Here is a 24,342-nt window from a genome sequence, read left to right on the forward strand (position 1 = left end):
AAAAATGAGCGTGTTGGTAAATACACTTAAACAATCGGAAAGAATAAACACAAATTTGGGACGAAAGCACACGCATACAACTCTTTCAACTCTCGACGACATTTATTTTGTCTCCGTTCAAACGACGGCCATCGAGCAGGTTGAGGGGAGGGAGCAGAGAATGAAAAAGGAGGAAGGGGGAGGGGTGAAAGACGAGAAGGGGGGAAAAACAGGTTGTTCGCGGCCTTCCCTCAAGGCCTTTGGTCCCTTCCGCCCAGTTCGGGACGGAGGAATTTCATCTGCCGGTCGGAAAGGGCAAGATAGAGAAGCCGAAGCGACGTTAGTGACGTGGCTCTTAATGGCGTATGATTCGGCGACTTCCCTGCCAAATCTCTGTCGCTGTTCTCCCAATACGCGCGTACCTTCGTATCTGGGCGAACAACCGTCGCACCTCATACGGTGTACGACTATCGGATACATGGAGTCGTCGGGAATTTGCTCACCTCCCGCGAGTGTTCCCTCAGGTGCTCATTTAGACACCTGCCATGCAGCCCTATATACTCCTCCCCCCCCCCCCCCCCCCACCCACACGAAAAAGGGATGGTATAAACCACCTCCTTCCTACACTTAACAAACTGCTGTCCGTGGCTAAAGAGGGCAGGGTACCCTGAAAACGTAGTGGCAGGCACTAAAGAGGCTGATCACTGCTTCCCGGGCACCGCCCAGCCGCTCCTGTTCCTCGTAAAAAAAACATTTTGCAGTTATCCCCTACTCGCACAACACCGCACATCACCTTAAGGGACTTGCCTATCACTTCAAGATAGGGGTAGTGTTTAGCTGCAAGCAAAAGCTTCAACAAATGTGCAGAATGGTAAACACCCCACCCTTCGAGATCCAATGCAACAAAAAGCACGGACAGCAGTTTGTTAAGTGCAAGAAGGACGTGGTTTATACCATCCTTTTTCCGTGTGGGGAGGAGTATATAGGGCAGACCGACAAATGCCTAAATGAGCGCCCGAGGGAACACTCGCGGGGGGTGAGCAAACCCCCCGACGACTCCATGCATCCAATAGTCGTACACCGTATGAAGTGCGACGGTTGTTCGCCCAGATACGAAGGTACGCTCGTATTGGGGGGACACCGGCAGAGATTTGGCAGGGAAGTCGCCGAATCGTCCGCCATTAAGAGTTCCGTCACTTACGTTGCTTCGGCTTCTCTAGCCCTTTCCGACAGGGAGATGAAATTCCTCCATCCCGAACTGCGCGGAAGGGACCAGGGGCCTTGAGGGAAGGCCGCGAATAACCTGTTTTTGCCCCTCCTCTTCTTTCAACCCCCCCCCCCCCCCTTTTTTTAATTCTCCGCCCCTTCCCTGAACCTGCTCGATGGCCGTCGTTTGAACGGAGACGAAATAAATCTCGTTGAGAGTTGAAAGAGTTTTATGCGTCTGTTTTCGTCCCAAATTTGTGTTTATTCTACCGGATTTACTTTTCGCCGGAGCGACCGAGCCCATGCTAGCGCTAAATTTAGCGCATGCGTTAGCGCGCGCTGTGCCAGGGTGTTTTAGAAAAACGTCTCTACGCTGCAACGGAACGGCCTAAGCACCTCGTGCTTGCAACGCCACAAAGATACAGTAACACTTTTTATTTTGCACACAAAATACTGTACCTTGAAAGAAAAAATAGTTTTTTGGTTTACAGTAACATTTTAGATTTGTTTAAATATAAGAATGCAACGGAAGCAGTCGACTGGTAATGTCCTGTGGGGGACCGCGAGGCCCTGCCACGTTACTTAAAGTGTGGACATAGAACGAGACAAGCGAACGACGTGTCTGCCTGTGATGGCGGCTTCGAGCATTCCCTTGCACGCGCTTTTCGAGGCGCGTGCGCGTGCTGCGCCTCGAGCCGTCTCTTTTATTTTGATGAGAAGAATGGGTCTGTGGGTGCGTTGCAGCCTACAGATATGCCCCCCCTTAGCGAGGAACCCCAACGAGCGATTAAATAAAACTAAATGAAAAACGACAAAACACAATTAGGGCGCTAGCTGTGGTGATGAGTTTGTCCAGTGGACTTGAGCAGACTTCCTGCGAGACTTTGGACTTTCTTCGCGCGTTTCACATGTGATGAGGTTCACGGGTGCGTGCTCCAGATGAGCTGGCTTTAGGCGCTGGAGAGCGATAGTGTCTCGTCGTCCATTGATCTGTACAACGAAGCCACTTGGCTTCTTTTCCAGAACCGGGAACGGTCCCATATAGACGATTGCAAGCTGGGCGACTGGCCGCCGCCATTTCACTGCTCGTGCAGGCACGCCCGTGCGATTACGTGCTTGCCAAAGCTACGTTCACCCGCGCGTTGCACGCGCTTGTACACATGGGGCACCACAGTGGCGCCATGCTTGCAATTGTCTATAGTGTGGTTGGAGCGGTTTCCGTCGGGCGGTTTGGCGCACGAACACATGCGTTGCACTGTACAAGTCTTGAGAGACGTAAGGAGTCTTCGCAGATACCGCGCGCGTAGGAACTGGTTGTAGGTCTGCAAAAACCTCCTTCAGCTTTGTGGCGTAGTCTTCTGGCCTCGTGTTTGGAGACGGGTCCACCTCAAAAAAGTCCGATGGTAATCGGAGGGTCGACCCATAGACGAGTTCAGAGGTTGCACAGCCGAGGTCCTGTTTCAACGCCGTTCGAACTCCGAGTAAGACGAGTGGAAGCGGTTGTACCCACTAGTTCGCGTGGGCCATGAGCGCGGACTTGAGGTGTCGGTGGAAACGTTCCACCAGGGTCGCTAAACTCGTCAAGCACAACTTTGTGTCCGAAAGTTGCGGAACGCGCTAATTGGACTCTCGCGACGCTGACGTCGCGCCGAGCGAGGTGTCAATCATTCAAAGCAAAGTTCATCGAGGCGCGCGTGCGGCGCGTGAGAGGCGCGAGGAGCCCGCTGATTGAACGGCTTCGCCGATGACGTAGCGCCCATTTGTCCCTACATCCCTACGCCAAGCTAAAATTAATGCTTTGCAGACTGTCCCTAGGCGCGAAGCTCACGCTCCAAATCCCTCCGAAGTTTGTGCAAAAAAGAAACCTCGTTTGTCGAAGTTGTCGCTGACGTCAAAGTGACGTTTCCGAACTTTGCGAGAGCCGTGGTTTGAGCTCGAGATCTTCGCTTCGGATCGAGGCGAAGTTAAACTTTGTCAACATGGCGGTGCCGTACGCTGCGGCCGAGCTTATCTTCCGCCACCGTCGGCGTCGCTACTGAGACCACTGGGGACGCCTTTCAATTCCCTGACGAGGACTTTCGGCGACAGTACCGGCTATCGAAAGCCGTTGTGCGTTGACTCTGCGACGAGCTTCGTTCGCCGCCTCGGACCGTGGAACAACAAGTTCTCTGCGCGCTCCGGTTCTTCGGAACCGGTAGCTTTCAAGGCATGGTGGCGACTGACGAGCACCTGTCAGTCTCCCCCATGACTGTGAACCGGGCTGTCAGAGTTTTTGCGGCTGCCATCGCTTTTTTTTATTTTATTTTTCCTGTAATATCCAAAGAGGTACTAATAAGCTGGTATACAATTCAGAATGTTGGAAAACAAACAAGAACCGGGGTAATTCTTCGGTAGGGTCGAGTCTCCCGGCAGCCGGCAGAATTATTTCCCCGAAATTCTACTGGCAGTCGTCACTCATTGGCGGTCAAATCAGTTCATCGAACGACGTGTCATCGACTAATCGTTTCATCGGCACGCGATGTAATCACATGAAAGAGATTGTCTTCCGTTAGAGGTATATGCACATTAAGCATTTTCCCACCTTTAAACATGTAAGTGGGGTGTTCCATAACTAACACCCTAATATGTGTAGCGATGGACTTTATAAAAAAATGTAAACTTCACACCTTTAAAAATGCGTGATTTTTTAAACACGTTTCTTAAAACGTATGATAATGCCTACACCTTTTTATAAAGATGTAAAATTACAATACCCCTTCTCGTCAGGCACGTAGCAGAGGGGAGGGGGGGGCATAAGGCCTGGCCTTCCCGCCCCCCCCCCCCCCAAATTTTCCATTTTGCTGGGGCCTCCTCTCCTCCCTCCCCCTCATAGAGCACTTTGTCATCGGCGCCCCCCCCCCCCCCCCCCTTAAATGAAGATCTGGCTACGTGCCTGCTTCTCCTCAAGGTGTAATTACCACAGTACATTTCTTTTTTGGGGTGTACACCGTGGCCCGGGACCCATTAATTTGACTGAACAAATAAATTACACAAACGAGTCGCCGAAACAGCACGTTGCTTCTTGGCGAGTGTCGAGGCAATATCGTCCGAAAACCGGCTTCAATATTGGCCGGGTGTACGGTTTTGCGCCTCGTTCCTACATCCGGCAGGTATGGGAGTACCGATGCAAATAAACGATTTATGTCTAATAGCACCGGCACCACTGATTTCTTAGGAGGCTAGATCGTGGATAGAGGCCTGTATTGCTGGGGTCGAGCGGCACCACCGGCAGTCATCGCTTGACACAACTCAATTTTATTACGTTAGTAAATTGTTCTCTACCATGAAACTTCTATCATGTTTCCGCAAATAACAGTTAATATTGTGGGCAAGAATATTAAACGCGTTAGAATACCATTCTTGTTTAACTAAATGTTGTGTGGTTGGGGGTCCAGGCCTACTTTGTTGGGCGTTAACTGTTATGTGTTTAATGAGACAAGGGCTACCGAGAGTTATTGTGGAGTCATCCGTGATTTCGGAGTCATCAAAGCTCAGCAAACGATAAGTTAGAATGCCTTTACTAGGGATTTTCGCATCGTTTTGACCGCTTGTACATACTGCTTCATGGTGAAAGCTTTTTCTTTGAGCTCCTGTGAGGGCTTCCGTCACAAACTGAAACTCGGAGCGTGCCGTTCAGTCGCTCGACGTGCCATTTATTTAGCAACCGAAGCAAGCGACGTCGGTAAAGTCAATCGTGCTCCGGCCAATTTTTTTTTCAATCGATGTTCAAACGCTTGACGAATGTCTATTTGATCTCCAAGAACCCGACATAATCATCGCAGCACGTCATAAAATGCTCGCCCTCGAGCACCGCGTACAAGCTTCCAATTTTTGCATGTTTCTTCCTTAGACTTGCGTGTATTGCCTCATGATGTAAAAGGCCAAAGCAACAAGGACGACAACGAAGGGAGAACTAGACAGGACGCGGCATATTGTCTGTCGTCAAGCAATGGCCGTCGGTGAGGCCAGTGACGGGCTCCCAATTCGCGATACAGACTTGCACTGTGAGAGTTCTAATGCATTACACCCGCCGAGTGCTGCACGGAGAACAGGCCCCGAACGAACTTGCCGAATGCACCCAATGCAGACTGATGCTGTCGCCATAGATGTTGTAGAAAAGTACCGACCTCAAACCGAAACTAGCGCCTTTTTGTTCGACGTGATGGGTGGGAATGCGAGAGTGCAGTCGCTGCCATCGTTTAAACGTTGGTTGCTGCAACGTGGAACTTACATTTGCGATGACTTCCACTTAAGCAACTCGGCAGTCAGAGATATCTACAGACGGCGTAAGTTTCCGAAACCAGTTGACTACGAAACAGCATACGCTTGAGGAAATTGATGGCACTGTACGCGCAAGAGCTTGCTTCATTTTAAGCATAATATTATGAGTGAATAACTGAAAGGATACGGCTTAAATCTAGTTCCTTGGAACAGCTAGCAATACGTTTCGTAAGACTTTTTATTTCCCTGGCATTGAGAACGAGAGCTTTCTCAAAACAAAATATAACGGGGCGAGATAGCTGCCGTTCAAATATGACTTTGCTTGAGTCTCGGGCAACGTCTCCATGTTTAGCCTTCCCGGACGCTGAGTGAATCCGTCGCAGGTTTCTGCTGTGGGAGCTTTGCCGAAAAATGTTGCACTTTTCACCCATACACAAATGATGCTGGATCTCGCGGCCCCTGTGGTTGTCCTGGGCCTTTCATTACACACTGGTAGGTTTCAGCTTCTGTACGGCTACAAAACGACTCAAATTTCGTAAATAAAAGACGGGCCGTCGATTCCTCCCTTCGCGAAATATCAGACGCTTACAATTCAAGCTCGCGTTTGAGTTTGGGGCCCGCGGGACGCGATTTCGAGCAGAAAACCAACTTTTTCTTTCAGTTCCGCTGTGCGAATGCCTCATCGTAGCAGACGAACTCTCGTCGTCTGCTCTCGCTCCTCGCCTGGGCGATGCATGACGGGATTGTCGGCGCTAGAGAGCCCAAAGTCGACGTACAGCGGGCGGCGTGAACGCTCGCCTCCCCGCGCTGTCTCGTGCTCTCGTGCACCGCCTAGGGATCGCGGGGGATTTTTCGTCAAAAGTTGCGAAGTTGAGCACGCGCAGGGAGGAGGAATCTTTGCGGCGTTCTTCTGGTCACTCCCCCCGCTACGTCAAAAAGCGAAGAATGTTTTGCTCCACGAGTTTAGCTACCCAGGCCGTTAGACTGCGGATGGTATGCCGTTGTCCGGGATCTTGTCATGCCTAGGATTCGGGACAACTCGGTGAACAAGCAGGACTCGAATTGTCGCCCTCTATCGGTGACGATTTCAGAAGGGCATCCGAAGCGCGCCACCCAAGTGGACAGGAAAGCCTCGGCGACGGTGGCTGCCGTCATATCAGGCAACGATGTAGCCTCCGGCCACCTTGTGAAGCGGTCGATACACGTCAGGATGTATCGTCACCCTTGGGATGTCGGAAGGGGTCCGACAAGGTCAAGGTGAACCTTGTCGACACGGGAATCGGGCTGCAGGAAGCTCGTGTGTGGAGGGACTGGATGTCAGTGTATCTTGGCGCGTTGACATGCCAAACAGGTCCGTACCCAGTTTCGCACGTCGGACTTGAGCCGTGGCCACACATAGCGATTGGCCGCTAGCTTCTGCGTCGCCTTCACGCCGGGGTGCGACAACGAATGAATGGCATCAAAAAGCTGCCTTCGTAGAGCATCGGAACGAATGGGCGATGCGTTCTTGTGGATGTATCGCAGACGATGGAGATGTCTCCAGGAAACTAGACGTTTTGCAATTGTAAAGCTGTGCTTGTAGTGCGTAGCCGCTGCAGCTCCTGGTCGGATGCCTGATGTTGAGCCAGCAACCTGATGTCGACTTGTGGAGAAGATGACGGCATGGCGTCAATTCGGCTCAGTACATCAGCAGGGATGTTGGATGTACCTTTGACGTGCCGAATGTCGGTCGTGAACTCTGACAAGAACGAAAGTTGCCGAATCTCTCGAGGCGTGTAGGTGGAACCGGAATTTCGGATGGCGTACGTCAGTGGCTTGTGGTCCGTCCAGATGACAAAGGAGCGATCTTCGATAAAATGTCGAAAGTGCCGGAGGGAGCTGCTAGCTGCTAGTACGCAGCTAGCAGCTCCCTCCCAAAAACACTGTAGCGGGTCTGAGCGGCCTTTAACTTCTTGGAGAAGAAAGCCAGGGGTTGCCACTCGCCATCGACGTGTTGTTGCAAGACGGCACCTACAGCAGTGGCTGAGGCATCGGTCATAATCGAGGTTTGGGCGGAGTGCTCTGGATGTCGCAAAAGCACGGCATCGGCAAGTGCGTTCTTCACTGCGCAGAAAGCTTGCTCCGCGTCTTCACTCCATGGTAGGTTAGATAAGGGACGCGGAGACTTGGTCAGGAGGGAGTCAAGGGGCTGGATCAGTCTCGCGCAGTTCGGAATAAACCGGCGGTAAAAGTTTACCAGGCCGAGGAACTGGCGGAGCTTGGTGATCGAGGTAGGTCTTGGGAAGTCTCTGATCACTTGAACTTTCGACGGCAAAGGTCGAATGCCGTGGCGGTCCAGTCGGTGTCCAAGAAAGTCAAGTTCTGTTCTTCCAAATTCACTTTTTGAGGCGTTGATAATGATGCCGTGATCTGAGAGTCTTTGAAACAAAAGACGGAGGTGGTTGGTGTGCTCCTCCGGTGTTGAGCTAGCGACCAACAAGTCGTCAACGTAGGCGAATACGAAGGGAAGCCCGCGCGTGACAGCGTCAATGAACCGCTGGAAGGTTTGAGCCGCATTACTGAGGCCAAAAGGCATACGGAGGAACTTAAACAAGCCAAACGGTGTAGTTATGGCTGTCTTCGGGATATCTTCGTCAGCGACGGGTATCTGGTGGTACGCGCGGGTAAGGTCAACCTTCGAAAAGATGGTAGTGCCTTGGAGGTTGACAGTAAAGTCCTGGATGTTCGGAAGAGGGTATCTGTCGGGCACTGTGTTCTTATTCAGTGCGGGATAGTCGCCACATGGTCTCCAGTCTCCGTTCTTCTTAGACACCATATGCAGCGGAGACGCCCAGCTGCTTGACGAGGGTCGGATGATTCCAAGCTCGAGCATATGCTCGAATTCTTCGCGAGCGATACGGAGTTTTTTTTGGAGCCAGACGACGGGGTCGGGAATGAACCGGTGCGCCCGTTGTTTCGATGTGATGGTGAACATCGTGCAAAACTGGTCCAGTCCAGTCAGGAGCTCGCGTGAGGCTTGGAAAGTCCCGTCGAAGAGGTTGGAATGGCCCGTCGATGTTGGAGCAGACTGACGCGAATCCTGCGGTGTCAGTTGTTGAGACGCCTTGCACGGAGAGTCGCGTTGTGGAGTCGAGCAGACGTCTTTCCTTGACGTCTACGAGGAGGCTGTGGCGTTGTAGGAAGTCAGCACCGATGATTGGGTTGCCTACGTCTGCGACCAGGAATACCCATCGGTAGACTCGTCTGAGGCCAAGATTTATGGTGATGGACCGTTCCTTGTAGACTGGGATCGACGAGTTGTTCTCAGCCCGAAGGTAGTAGATGGGCGTTTGTGATCGGTCGGCGCGGTTTGCAGGAACAGCGCTTACCTCAGCCCCGGTATCGACGAGATAACGGGTTCCCGTGGTATTGTCGGCGATGTACAGGGTGCGGCCGTAAAAACTTTGACATTTGGCACGCCTAGCAAAAATCGAATTTCAAACGTACATACCTGAAAATGGGCATACGAACGTCGTTTATTCCAAAGTTTTTGCCTATTTTTTTAAGACGTCAACTCGGGAGTAGCGAATTATTAGAAAGATGACAAAAATGGTAGACGTGCATTTCGTATGGCCTATACCCGCCCGTTCGCCGTCTGCTATCTAATTCGCGACGCCGCTCCCAGGTGGCGCACTGAACGCAAAAACGCGGGAAACGCCGCACGAAAGGCTGGTGTCGAGCGGGATAATCGTGATAAAAAGTGATTTTACCAAAATATGTGAATGATTATGCCCTTTTACTTGAAATTTTAAAACTGGCAGACGCCCTCGTTTAATAAAAATATGTTCTAAAGCAGACGAACGTGTGTCTTCCTTTGTCGTCTGCTTATCTGTTGACGGGTCCGTTCCCGGTGAAAGCTCAACTTTGGAATCAAGAGTGCCGCTGCTGAGGCATCTTGATTGTTCCCATTGATTGTTTTTGTTGCACTATCTTCTGCAGTTATTATCGAAATATTTTCCGCGCCGCCCTGCGATGCCGCAATACTTGGCAAGTGAGCGTGCCCAGACAGTCAAGTGGTACGTGGAGCGGAACTCGGTGACCACAGCACAGCGAAAATTTCGCACTGCATTTCATAAACGCCCGCCTTCACGCTCGGCTATTTTGACTCGGGCGAATCGTTTTATGAGTGGAGAAGACTTTAAAAAGAAGAATCCAGTCAGTGAACGTGAGAGCCTGCTGAAAAATGAGGAGCTCATTGAAGCGGTGCTTGCTGTCTTCGAGAGCGACCCGCAATTGTCAACAAGACGAGCAGCCAGGTTGTTTGGAATTTCGGAAAAAAGCGTGCGACGGATTCTGCGGAAAAATAATTTGCGGCCGTACAAGATGCAAGATGTCCAAGCCCTGCACAACGGCGACAACGTCCGACGTTTAGAATTTCGCAAGGCGGAGTTGTTACGAATTAAGAGCAATCCGGGGCACCTGCAATTTCTTTTATTTAGTGACGAAGCAAACTTTCACCCATACGAACGTGTGAACCGCCAAAACAGCAGGATATGGGCTCGCGACAACCCTTATGCCGTGGACGAACGGCACCTCCATTCACCGAAGGTGACAGTGTGGAGTGGGATTTGGCGTAAAGGCATAGTGGGCCCCTTTTTTTTCGATGGCACCGTTAACGCAGATGCCTACTTGGACATGCTGAAGACGGAAATGCTCCCTGAGCTTGAAAGGTACCACATGACCAAAGAAAACTGTATATTCTTGCAGGATGGGGCGGCTCCCCATTACGCAGAGTGTGAGAGGAGGGCTCAATAACACGTTCCCTCGGCGGTGGATGGGTCGGGGATCAGGTTATATGGAGTGGCCTCCACGATCCCCCGACTTAAATTGTGCGACTTTTTCATATGGGGATTTATAAAAGCACTTGTCTAAAAGAAGAGGATCCCCGGCATCGAAGAGCTGAAAGAAAAAATTGAGGGCGCGTTCCTGGAGATCGACGGTGGGATGCGCGAAAGTGCTATACTGGCGTACGAAGCTCGACTTCGGCTTTGCGTGTCTGTAAACGGCGGGCACATCGAATCGGCCGAACCCTAGTCGTTGAAAGGGCCGCTGCAGCATCAACATTATTTCAAATCGCCGTGACAGAAGAGCCGTATCACAAGATGTATTTTTCAAGAATAAACAATTGAATGAACGCACAACTTCCACTTCCTGACGAAATTTAAACTATTAGTTTTCCTCTTACTCTCTCTCCTGCTGCTTGCCGAACGCGAAGAGCAAAGTAGTGGTTGCTGATAAAGGCACCAATGGGAAACCAGCAAAAAGACGACTGTCTCTCTCAAATACCAGCCATGTTATTCCCGGTCATCCGAAATGACTCCAGCGCCATAAATATTGCTACAATTATTATGATCGCTTTTTTTTTTTTTTACAAAAATGTCTTGCGACATGTGTGTTAATTATACCCAAGTTGTATGAAAAAAAAAATTAGTTTATGTGTTACAGCGGCCCTGTAAAAATCAAAATAAAATGATAGCTCAAAACGAACTTGTCCGCAGCGTTAGCAGCACCACTTGCTATTCCAGGCTGTAAATAAATGATCTCGTCGCATCATGGTGTCTTCTTGCTTGCATGACGATCTGTCAAAACTTGACTTGAAACAGGTAATTTCAACAATCGTTCATATATTTCGTTTAAATCACTTTTTATCGCGAATATCTCGCCCGACACCAGCCTTTCGTGTGGCGTTTCCCGCGTTTTTGCGTTCAGTGCGCCACCTAGGAGCGGCGTCGCGAACCAGGTAGCAGACGGCGAACGGGCGGGTATAGGCCATAGGAAATGCACGTCTGCCATTTTTGTTATCTTTCTAATAATTCGCTGCTTCCGAGTCAACGTCTGAAAAAAATAGGCGAAAAACTTTGGTATAAACGTCGTTCGTGTGCTCAATTTCAGGTATGTACGTTTGAAATTCGATTTTTGCTAGGCGTGCCAAATGTGAAAGTTTTTACGGCCGCACCCTGTAGAATAGGCGACTTCCTGGCAGGTTTTGACTACTCGTTGACTCTATAGGTTTGCTCCAGGAGCAAGGCCGAAGGCAGTGCCGGGCGTCGGAACCAAAGCGGCGATGGTATACGCAGACGTCCGCTGAACTTGCCGAGCGGGTATGGTCAGCATTTCTCCGACGAGATGCTGAACGTCCACGTTGTTGTTGAGTGCGTGGACGATCTCGCCGGTGAGTTGCTGCGGTAACACTCTGTTCCAACTACTGGCAAAGCTGCTCGAGGTTGCCGTGGAACGATGGAGTGCCTGGCAGGGCAGGCATAGCTTCGCTAGCGTCTTCTGCCGCCGATGTAAAGCTGGCGACGGATGGGGGGCAACTTCAATAACGGCGTCCGCCAGGGCTGCAAGGCCTGTGAGGTCGAGAGCCGTAGCGGCGGCCAACACCATCTGTACGTTGGTTGGTAGGCGTTGAATAAATAGCTCCCGCAGCAGAGCGTCGCCGACCGTGTTGGCGCGATCTCTAAGGAGCTGAGTCATCCGCCTTAGCAGCTGGGACGGACGTCAATCGCCGAGTTCTTCCGCCGAAAGAAGTTCTTGAAGGCGGGAGCGATCTGATGCCTCGGTTCTCTGCAGGAGAGCCGCCTTCAGCTCTTCGTAGGAAGCTGTGGCCGAGGGTTCCGCAAGGACGTCGTATACTTCGTTGGCTGCTGCCAGCGACAGCGCCGAGACGACATGATGATACTTGCTCTCCTGGCTCGTCACACCGCCGAGATAAAACTGGCACTCAACCTGCAGGAACCAGACCCTCGGGTTTCTGTCATAGTACGGCGGAAGTCGGACTGCAACCGACGAGATGGAAGCCGGGGATCCGGCTCCTGCTCCTTCGGGTTCGCCTTTGTCCATGGTCCTTGACCGGGTCACCAAATACGTGGCAGGGCCTCGCGGCCCCCCACAGTCCACTTGCGTCGCCTAGGCAAGAGAGGTCTCGTGTACTGACCTTCGCACTCCATACCTTCGCCGAAAAACGTTTGCGCGTCGCAAGTTGCCGGAAATTGTTGCCTACCTTGCTGGGTCTTATTAAACGTTTCTGACGTGCACCTCCTATAGCAGTGGTCTCAGACTCATTTGAGTTTGGGTCCAGATATCCCGCACCGGAAAGGTCGAGGGACAACGCAACGGGGGGGGGGGGGGGGGGGGGGAGGGGGGGAGGGATGAGTCAGACGATTTTAAAAAGAAATGACCTCGTCCTCTATGCTTTTTGTAACTCAGTTTTGTCACTGACACGTTTAGATTTGATTGGCTTATATGACTACTTTGGGGCCTCACGTCATGTGATATCAATAATTAAAATGACACCACCCCACCAGCGTGCTAACACTTTTAATGGAACAAGAGAGAAATATCACTGTCGTTTTCGTTGCTTAATTCGCTCGGAAATTCACCAAGCTCAACATGTCTCTAAAAAATCAATCAGTTAATTTGACAGTTCTTGCTTTCCTGACGATTTTCATTACAACACACTGAAAAAATACTGTGATGGCTCTAGTCCCTACCTCATAGCCTTTTATTTTGCAGCTACTCCTGCTGATCCAGAATTCGTGCAGCCGAGATGTATCCTGAAACGAATTGTACGCGCTTACAGCAGTAGCGTAATTGCTGTAGATTACAAAAAGTTGGGAAGCAAAAAAATAAAGTGAAACAAAGGTCAAATGAGCACAGATAAGTATAAACTATGTGAACACGTTAAAATAGCAGAGCTACTTTTTGAGCGGAAATGAATCGGCGTGATGAGATCACTATGGCGCATGCCGTTTCCAGCGCACGGGAACCGGAACGGGTAGCCGGTTGCCTGCGGCCCGCAACTCAGCGAGTCGCGGGCCGCGTGTTTGAGACCCCGGCCCTATAGGAATGCAATGTCGTCCTGCGTTGTAGATCGCAGCTGAGATGATATGGTGAGGGTCTAGGTCAAATCGTCGACGGTCAACTCGTCGGCGGTACTATCGTCGAATAGGCCGATTGGTCATAGGGCAATTCGCCGCAGGAAAAATCGTCGCAGATGTTAACTGGATGCAGTTATTTAAAAACCAGAATAAATTTTTGTCCCTGACATTTTAAAGCAAATACTGCGCCATAGTAATCCCTAAAATTTTCGCAAAGTAATTTACCCTCATGTGCCCTTCCTTGTTGAAGAAAATAACTTGCCACTTTCACCGCTTTCACGGTGCCATGCGCAGATTTTTAGTGGGAAGGGGGCGCTGGCTGAGGAGGCTGGAATCTTTATGACCAGGGGAGGGAGGGCTGAAGCCCCATAAGCCTCCTTCTTGTCCACGCCACTGCAGTGGGGGATGACCACTATGTCGCGCACGTAACACTAAGGCGCGTGTTAACCTACCCGGTCCTCCCGTTCAAGCCGCTTCGCGGTGACAGTCAGCGACGACTTGTTACAAAAAGTAGGAAATAAAATTAACAAAAGGACGATCCCGAGATGACACATTTTTCAACTTGTCTCAAGGTCCTTTCCTGTCTTTGCCCTCGTGCAATCTTCTTTTTTTTGTGTGTGGTTTAACCTGGGCTCTGCGCTTAGTCCAAATATGGAGTAACTGTATAGGCATTGCAGAGCTAGAGTATAGCATTCCTTTTCCTTTTGCCGCCAACTCAGTAATGGCGGAGTTGGTGGCAAAAAGCGGGCACAATCCCCTCCCTCCCCTCCCTCCCTCCCCTCGTCCTCCCCCCCCCCCCCCCCCCCCCGAATTAAAATCCTGGCTATGTGCCTAGTTGAGAACATGGCGGCGGTGAGTTTTGTTTTGTTGGCAGCGGAAGAAAGCGGGCAGAATCCTGGGTGTCCCACCGTAAGTTTCTCTCGAGAAGAAACGGAAACCTTTCTTGCCATTGTAAATGAGCTGAATATTGGCGACTCCAGCGAAATCAACGCCGCGTAGTGTCAACACCGAGAAGCTTAGGAGAGGAGGTCGCTTCCACTCTGTCGTCTGTTATCGCTGCTTGGTTCACGTAGGTAGCATAGAAACAAACATTGTTTCCAGTAATTATTTTTATACTTCCGCCGCGTCATTTCTACGCACTGACTGGAAGAAGGTTTCTACCGTCGAAAAATCGCTTTGCTTTCTTATGTAACACTGATCTTACGCTGCAGTGAAAGAATTTATGGTGGTCAGCGTGCTGAACGACAAAAACGACCTCTTTTCGCCCGCCATACTGCCTGACCGCCGCGCCCCTATAGTTCGCATGAGTCATGAATAGCTTAGCAGCTCGGTGATGGCGGCACCCGCTGTGGCCTTGCGCATTGGAGGGAGCCCCTAGAGTAAGTTGTAAGCAAGAATGGCGTCGCGAGCTCAAAGTGCTGGCACTGCAGAAAAAGTAGTTCCTACCTCAGTGCTGCTCCTGCTTGCACTGGAACCTCTCGTCCTTGTGGTCCAACCATGATAGAAGTAGCTGTAGCGTCTTGAAAGCCGTTGGAAACGATCTTGCTCACCATGTCGTGTGCAGTATTGTTCCCTCGGTTCTAGAGTGGCAAGGCCCAGAACTCTCAGCGCTTTCTTGCATCCTGTAACTTCTTGCAGAGCATTAAAGACAGTGGTTAAGATATTTATGCTATCAGAAAGGCCACCGCATGCGAAACACTAGACAGAAAATGTAATTACAACGTTCGGCTTGAGTTGAAAATGCTGCTTAACTTTGAGATATGACACAACATGGTGCCGTCTTAGCATAGGACTTGAGCATTAAAGGGGCCCTGCCATGACTTTTTCAATGGTTTTTAATTTGCACCGAACTTGAGCGCACTAAACACAGTAACTTAATCAGACTTTTTTTTCCCTCGAATTTCACTGTATCTTAAAAGTTATAGGCAAATTAAAATTACAAAAACCAGCAAAAAATCACTTCATGGCGTCTTTGGCCACTTCATTGGCCGCAAACTAGAGGAGGGGTAGTGAGCTCACCGAGCGCTCATGGCTGCCGCACTCTTGTTCAACGGCTCGAGAGGGCGCCACTAAAGCATGTTCTGGATAGACTGTATGGAGCAGGCAGCCAGGGCGGCTCGCATTGCATTTGCTGCACGATTAAACACTAATTCGGCATGACACTTCATTGGCCACAAACGACGGCAAACACGCGGTAAAGATCAGTTGAGAACGGGAGCCACTTTGCGCTGCCATATCGCAAAACGGCCAAACAGCAAGCCAAACCTGTGCCGCAGGCTTCGCAACGCTCGGAACCGGTCGGATCCTCGAGTCCGTAAATTACCGCAGCGCCACCGCGTACATCCGGGACCTTTCTTCGCTCGCCTCTCGTTCGAGCCTGATCCTACTATTCCTTTCTAGTATGCGCCGCCTTTTTTAGCGCTTGATGACGGGTATGTCAACGGGTAATTTCTCTTTTCCGGACTTTATGAACTGCATTTGTTTCTTTTCTGATCTAAAATACCGAACAAAAACTGCTTTCATAAATAATTGAGACGGTTCTTGCCACTTATATTTTGTATTTCGACTAAAAGAAGCTTTTAACGGCTTTCACCAGTAGTAAGCCAGAGCAAATACCTCACATTTCGTGCGCTTTCGGCACCGCGGGTCGCCCGCATAGGTGGAGGAGGTTTCCGCGTCGTCCGGTTAAAATATGATGCACTGATATTTAGTTACTCTCTCCGTATGCTCTGGCTTGCCTGAAACCCAAGAGACGTGGAAACCGCAAAAAAAAGTCAAACGCTTAAATATGATTGCAGGGCCCCTTTAAGGTGAATGCTGGCGTATCGGCTTAATTCTGAGAATAATTAAAGTCTACGCACTCAAGTCGGATTTATGTAAACGTGGCAAACTTCGGCGATATAAACGGGAATGGAAGGTAACAATACTACTTAGGAGACTAAGGGAGGGGAGGAAATGAGAGAGCGTGGGGACATCAGAATGCCGAGCTTTCGTTTGAATAATTAGTGGGTAGATCTAAACCTTGCTGCCTTTGTCTTCATTGCACTCGTCGAACGAGCTAGAATACGTCTGGCGTTATGCTCTTGCATCAGATTGTGTTCGACACATGCAGTGCAGACCAAGGTACCTGGCTGTAGGTCTACCCACTAATCATTCCGACCAGGGCTCAGCGTTCTGACGTCCTCGCGTACTCGTATCTTCCTCTCTCTCAGTCGCTTGGCGCATTCGACATACTGAAAGCCGAGACAGGTAGAGGGCAAACACAACGTCGCTATCCAGCAAGCCGCCCAGGTGAGAAGCATACTAGTAGCCCCTTCCCTTGGCAAATAGCACGCGTTCGCCGGGCGGATTCTAGTGCCGCTGGTAAATCTGGAGCCAGTAGAGCGCTCGGAGAGCGGCCGTGTTTTCAGACCACACTATTCGTAGCGGGAGCTCGGGCTGCCACTTCGATGCATGCTCTGAAGCGCGCGCCCGTAGCAGTACAGAGCCTCTGAAAACAATCTACACACTTAACTTTTTTACACCCTTTAAGGGTGCTACAGCACCCTTTAGGGGTGCTGCAAGGGGTTTGCACCCTTCACTTAGCCGTCCAGCACCCCTTTTTTCGTAGGGTTAGCACCCCTCATGACGAGCGCGAGGGTGCTTGGGCGCGAGCACCCTTCCGATACATTGTGAGAGGTGCTGAGTGCTGGAAGGGTGTTGGAAGGGTGCTCAATTATTCGGACAAGGGTGAAGATCTTTATTTTTAACAGAATAATTTGGAAAAAAGGGAAGCGATAGATATCTGTATGTCGTATTCAGTGTATATAAGGGGGGTCAGCGTACATCAGATGAATTGATAAACGCCACAGTATATTTTTTATTTAGTTTATTTTTATTTTATTTTATTTTTATTTATGACTAATTAACCAAAATTTGATATTTTTTTTAGTTTAATGGCCGATATTGCAATTGCAGCTTCAAATGAAGCCATTCTTAAAGTCTAACTCATTTGAAACAATGCGTGAAAATGCAACAAGTTTTGAAATAGCCATCGGCCTTTCCATCACAATTCAAAAACTGGAGCGTCTGATGTTGTGCTGATATACGTATGTGACGTAGTCGTTTTCTGTCTCACCGTCATCCCCCTAGTGAAAAAGAGCGGAATTAAAGGTATACTCGACATACACTTGTAGTGTACTGTATGGCAGGGAGTGTAATAGAATATTACAAAAAGTAGAGTAGTAGTATGTGGCATGCGGGAGCCGTTCCACGATCCAAGTATACTTGCCAAGTATGTTTAGATCATGTAACTACTAGCATACTCGAAGTACGCTCTAAGCATAATTAAGTATAATTTAGGCGCGCCATTAGTATTATTTAGGATTATAGAAGTGATTTATAGAACTGCTGAAATGGCGACAATCAAGGCGTCGGACTCCTCGAGGTACGTTCAAAGCGCGATATTTAGAAGGGCCACGGATGATCGCCCCATTCGCGGAAGTGGCCGGTTGGCATCTGTCTCAAATTACGACCAGCAAAAATAAAGCTCAATCAATCAATCAACTAGTGTTTACTGCAGAGTTAAGGAAGAAACACTGGACTTCACGTTGGCATATTTCAATAATAACAATAATAATAAAATCATTTAGTGTTTTTTACAGTGTCCAGGGACATCCAATTGGTTTTCTCGCTGGCGTAGTTCAATAGAACGCATAAACAGATATGCTTGCGCGCGCGCAGACACACACATACACGCGCGCACGCAAGCATGCACACGCGAAAACGCACGCAGACGCAGATGCACGCATAAACAACCACGCGGACGTATCCACACGCGCATACGAACAGGGCGCATGCACGCACGCATGCACGGAAACGAATACGACGAACGAAACGTGCTTGAGCTATAGTTTCGGTTTCGTATTGAAAAAGAAAACCTAAAGTTTAGATAACATCTAAGATCGACTAAATTTTTGTCAACTTTCTACAACATTATAGTGACACTATTAATAGTAACATAATACTAATTTGCTTAGTTTTGTTTTCAAAAACAAAAAGGAAGAGCCTTTTGAAGACTGCGCAAGGACCATCGCTATTGCAATCAGCTACCGTTGGCACTGGCCGTTACGCAGGCTTCGAGAATCGCTTCCTTTTTACGTTTTAGCCGCTTTAGCAGATATTTTAGATATGTTTCTTACGAATACCGTGTTCAAGAATAGCAAGCGACGACTGAGAGCGGGGAGACGCTGCCTCTTACCAACGCAAGTTGCGGACAGTCCATCAAGACTGCTGCAAGCACCGGTGAGCTATTTTGTTTCTGCGAAGTGCGTCGCTGTTTCAAACTGTGTCGTGTACGTGTAGTACCATGTGCTTGCTAAGCTATGCTTGATTCTAACAATGCTTCTGGCCGGTGTTATTTCGTTATTTGAAAAGAGCTTACGTTCTTCAATACCTGTGGCTCGCTCCGCAGAGCGAGAAAGATTCGTGTGCGACGAACGATTCGTGTGCGGCGGAGCCGAGAGGCTGCTCTGGGCGCCGTTCTACGACGTTCGTCCGACGACCCTTTTGCGGAGCGTTCAAGTGCAGTCTGACGGCAGTTCAAGTAATCACAGGTGATGCTAGTTCTGCCGTGTGGTCTCAACAGCCGCTCGCCACCGATTCGTTTCGTAAAGCGGGAGCGAGAAAAAACGTTACAAGAGCGAGCAGCATGATTTCTTGCCTATGCTTATGCCTGTGCCGCAGAGAAGCGCGGTCCCTTCGCGTATGCCGAAGCGGCACGTTTTGAAGTTTACGATTGTGTGATGTAAATAAAGTGAGTTTGGATGTCGCGTTTTTAAGTGGCAGCGAAAGCCGCTACAAAAAGCAGAGCAGCTAGAAAAAGCAAAAGTATAAAAAAACGCGAAAAGATCCTGAATATTCGATGGTGTTAAAAGAGTATACCAACGTACCGACTCGCCCAGTTATTGTTTCTGTAAAAAAATATAGCCAATAGTAATAAATGAGATAAATGCCAACTTTTAGTTGGTTATAAATTTCTAATTCACGCAGTACAGCCTTCCCTGCTGTGTTGCTTTCATGATATCAGGTAATGCGTAAATTTATAGGATAGTTCACCGGAACAATTTATGTCCGACCCATTATATTGTATATTTTTTCTACATGCTCGAAGTTATATAAAAAATGTTCATCATGAATTAAGCCGCACCATTGAATGTACAATAACTTGTGACTTTTAGGTATGTTCCCAGCAAAAGAAAAAGATGCATTCAAAATGGGCCAATTATTGCGTTTCCTCTCTGTTAAAGCTTTTTTTTTTAGGTAAACGCAAAATGTGGGTGTCTACGTCTAAAAGAGTGGAATTGGCATCCCCCGCAGGGCTGGCAGGCCTGACGTAGTTTGGCTGGCAGCTTGCAACCTATGGGAACCTGGGGAACTGCACCACAAGAGTCAGACACCCACCCTGCACTCCTTCAACGCTGGCACCATAAGGAAGGGGGAGCTGCCCCCAAAGTGAATGCAATGGCAGGTGGGTTGTTACAGTGAACTCCCATACAGATGATATTAAACAGAATATCATTAAAAATGAATTATTAAAAACAAAGAATAGGAGTCGCACAGACAAGGAGGAGGAGAGGAACCCAGTGCTGTGTCGTGTCCGTGTGCGCTGTTCCCATATTCTTCACAATTTCTTTTTAATAATTGTCTACCAACTGGTCCAATCATCAGCAGTAGCCAACAAGAGTATGCTGCTATTTCTTAAAAAAAAATTGGGTTGTGTGTGTGTTTATACGGCCTAGAACTTGGTCTGCCTCACAGGGGCGACGAGTCTCCCAGCTGTAGATGAGAAATTTAGCCAGTACGGTCAACCGCTAGCTTGGGGTCTTTAACGTGCATCACGCAGTAGTGCTACACGACCGCACGCCGGTACGATGCTCATCCAGATCGAAACGGGCAGGGGTGGGGCTCGAACCCAGGATCCCTGGGTTCTGCAGCGCGAGCTTTCGCTCCACGTGCTCAGAGCTGGTGTGCGCTAGACCACTCGGCCACCGATCCCCCCTGCTATTTCTTACTCTGCATTAACCCTGTGCTTACAGTTGAATCCTATAGTAATGAACAAACAAAAAAAAATGGGTGCAAGCCAGGCACGTAGCCAAAATTTTGATTCGGCGGTGCCCATGACAAAATGCTGTATGAGAAGGACGGGGGAGAGGAGGCCCCAACAAAATGGAAGATTTAGGGGGAAGGAGAGAGCGGAGAGGGGGATGTACTTTCATTATCTTTTGAGTGGGACAGGCTCTGGCAATGCCTCTGTGCCATTTGAAAAGCTGAGGTTCACATCCTTCAAATTAATTGGTTCCAAAAATCTATAATATGTATTAGCGGCCAAGAAATTGCCCTGGAGGAATGCAGGCAGAGGATAACAAAATTGAATGCCAGCACAACAGAACAATAATACAGAAAAACAAGACGGACAGAATAATCCACTACCCATGGAGTTACCATGCAGTTGCCTTCATTTTGTGCGTTGTGACGTCGTTGAGCTTCTGAAGCAATTAGCTAGACATGTCAGTTTGTACTGGGCAAAAGACGATAAAGGAGCTTTTTTTTTTGTTACATTTTATGACCTTTCATTTCAGCTTCTTCACATAAAAGGAATCCTTAGAATTCCTGTATTGGTGGTTTGGGCAACCTAGGCAATAAGGAGAGAATTAAGTTACTAGTGCATTATGTTTTAATTGAACAAGGCAGAAACAGCTTGTGTTGCAGTGGCGTCACATAATGCCGAATGCACGTGATTTGCGACGCACTGGCGATGCCTCATGAAGCAACTACGATGGGTCAGACCCGCTATGTCTTTTTTAAAGCAAAATGAATATTATAATCAGGGAGCTGCACCAGTTATTTATTAAGGTACTTTTTATTTAATATTGTAGATAAGCAAGGAACATCTGAAGTTATAATTATAAAGTATGGAATCATTAAGCAACGAAAACATCACATCATTAACACACCCGCCATGAAGCGGTGGAACAGGGTGCGCACTAGTGCACGGCCGGTGGCAGTAGCTCTCAGCGGTAAAAGCACCCTTGAGCAGTTGCCACAGCTGTGCAATGGCTGCCCTTAGCAAAAAGAGACCGTACTTCAAACGAAGTTGAAATATATTGAATACGAATATTCATTTTGTATTTATTCTGTATTATTTTGGCCGCACTCGAAATACGCGCGTAAGGTATTAAAAATACATTATAAATTTGAATCGAAAAATATTTTAGATATACCAAAAATATTATCCCTTCACACTCAAGATGCCATTTGTGCATTAAAAACCGGTTACACAATTTTTTTTTTATTTTCGATTTTATCAGCAAATGGTGTCCCTGTGGCATTTGAAGGCACTACTAAATTCATCTCACAAAGCTACATTAGAAACGAACACAAACACAAACACCATGACGCACTGAACAGCTCATTCACAGTCCCGTTGACTGCTCTAGAGCCTTATATAGCCTACATATTGAAGGTAATTATTTTTTCGGTGACCACCTCTGCGCTTATTAAGGTTCCAAGTATTCGATCTTCTCCTCGGGAGTCTGTCAAAGGGGAAACAGTGTTTTGAAGTTCGTGGACAATATCTCTTACTAAAAAGCATTGGTACAAGTAATAACAATTCGGCGCAGTCCTTTAAAACAATATCCACACAAACGGCTCATAAAATACATGTTATTGCTTCTCTGCGTAGCACCACTCAGGAAGAAGCGAATCAAGGCAGTTTCTTCACTTTAAAATACTGTAAACGACTTTATTTTCGTGAGGACCTAATTCTCGCAAAGTTCGCGAATCGCTTACAATTCCGAAAAATAGGTCCCGTGAACAATTCCGGCAAAATGTAAAAACATTAAAATCTACATTGCGATCCCAGCGCATCGCGAAAATTAGAATTTGCGAATTATTCCAAAACTCCAACTTTGACCTAAATCGCGAAATATTGAGCCCGCGAAAAATAAGTATTTTACAGTAGTTATTTTGCCTTTCCTTTTTAGTAGTAGACTATTCGATATGGTAGTTAATGTCACTATATTAAAGTCACTATTCACATCACGTACAATGGTGAGTATACACGTTCAGTGAACTAACATTGTGCTATCAAAACCACACTAAACGTACCTGTTCACAGCACCTGCTGAAGCTTTCCAGCATCAGCAAATGTTGTGGTTGCAGTTCCCGAACCCCGTTTCTGATTGGTGTGCAAGGAACTGATCAGGTGTGTTCTTCATATAAAAAAGGAAACAATAACATAAACTGGGCTGATTTATCAGTGCGATGCTGCGCAATTCAGTTGACAAACTAATCAAATGTATTTAGGCGCTTCAGTGTACTCCATATCTGCTTGAAGTGAACTTCTAGAAGGGGAGCTTTTCAATATTTTGGCAGTTTAAGTCAAATTACCAAAGTATTGCAGTCAAAAGGTACTTAGAGTATAACACAACAGTATTTACGATTTTCAGGTATTCTAAGAGTATTCTGCACGTATTTTTGATTGCTCCATTTTTTTAGGGTTGGAGTATATTTTGCATGAATTAAATAAATATTTCAAGAAATATATGTGAAAGGTATTTTGTTCCTATTAATTTAGTATTTACATATTTCAAAACGCATGAAGGGAACTTGAAATGTAGTTTAAGTAAAGGTATTTTAAAATGATTTTTAGAAATATATTTTAGTACTAAGTAAAAAAAAAAGAAGCTTATATTTTCGGTCTATTTTTTGTGTACTTACAATTATGAACTGTATCTCAAATACACTCAAATTAGAATGTGGTATATTTCAAACGTATTAGTTTTCGCTAAGGGTGCAATTACACCTGTGTGATTGCAGGAAACATTGCTTAGAACCCAGCTCCTTAATTTTGTGCAACAGGTGGTTATGGGACTAACTGCAACAAATGCTCGCCAATCTGTGCCTTCGACTCGCCGGGCGCTGTAAGTAGGCATGCTCGGAACATTAGTGTGGTCTTGGTCGTCTTCTGCTGCCCCTGATACCGGCTGGAGCCAAGAGTCTGCCAGTGCGCTTTAGACGCTTACAAGGAGTATGCTTGTACAGCACTATATCCAGCTCCACACTCCTTTTAGTACCCGAAGCTCCAACTTTGATGGACCTTGCAAAATCATGTGGGCAAGCGCCGTGGAGGGCTCGCCCTCCACGGCACCAGGGGCATTAAAACTGCAGAGAATTTCTACTAATCTTATACTGGAACGGTGCTACTATTTTTCAGACATCTTGGCAGTAGCGGCTACGATTATCGTGGTTTACAATGTCAAGGAAACCATGGCACTGTCACATCTGCTTTTGCTGGGGAGGAGGTAAGCTCTCAACTATCTTTCCTAGCATAGGTTGCAAAATGTAACCTAGCACTTTTATGAATTCCCTTGCGCACAATCTTTCTAAGCAAATGTTTAGGTAACATTGGTGCACATATGCAATTGTGAGTGTATCCATCTTATTAAAGTTTTTCACTTTCTTTTTCTTAATGGCAGCCAACCATGCGGTACATTACAAACTAGCACCTTTCTTGCACAACAGATAGAGCCATGGTCCATGCTTGTACCTAGTTTAGCCTTTATCTAGATCAGAGTTTAGCAAAGTTATGCAGTTGGAGGTGAGGTTTAGGAGTCACTTGGGTCTCAGGGGAGCCAATACGGTGGTGATGGCACTGCCTCACATGTTTGGCTACAACTTCGACAAGCAAGCTTTCTATTCACTGCATGGCGCACTTTTCTAGAAAGGTACAAAAGATCCAGTGGCTGTCTTTCCTGGCCCGCTGATGGTTGGGAATATCATGGCCAAAAGTAGTATCCTCGAAGATTTCTAACCATCTAAAGCAAAATATTTTGGCCCAGATGTACATGGGAGGTGAAGTCATCACACAAGTAGAATATGGGCTGCTGTTGACTGATTGTGACTTTTTTGCAATGACAGTGATGTGATTGCTGCGCCA

At 47.9% G+C, this 24,342-nt stretch overlaps 1 pseudogene; it reads right to left on the minus strand.

The window, feature by feature from the left end:
- LOC115326783 overlaps positions 1–24,342 on the minus strand; it is a 102,591-nt pseudogene that overhangs the window by 39,331 nt on the left and 38,918 nt on the right.

This window comes from Ixodes scapularis, unplaced genomic scaffold, assembly GCF_016920785.2.
Source record: "Ixodes scapularis isolate PalLabHiFi unplaced genomic scaffold, ASM1692078v2 PGA_scaffold19__2_contigs__length_565841, whole genome shotgun sequence".
NCBI classification, from domain to species: Eukaryota; Metazoa; Arthropoda; class Arachnida; order Ixodida; family Ixodidae; genus Ixodes; species Ixodes scapularis.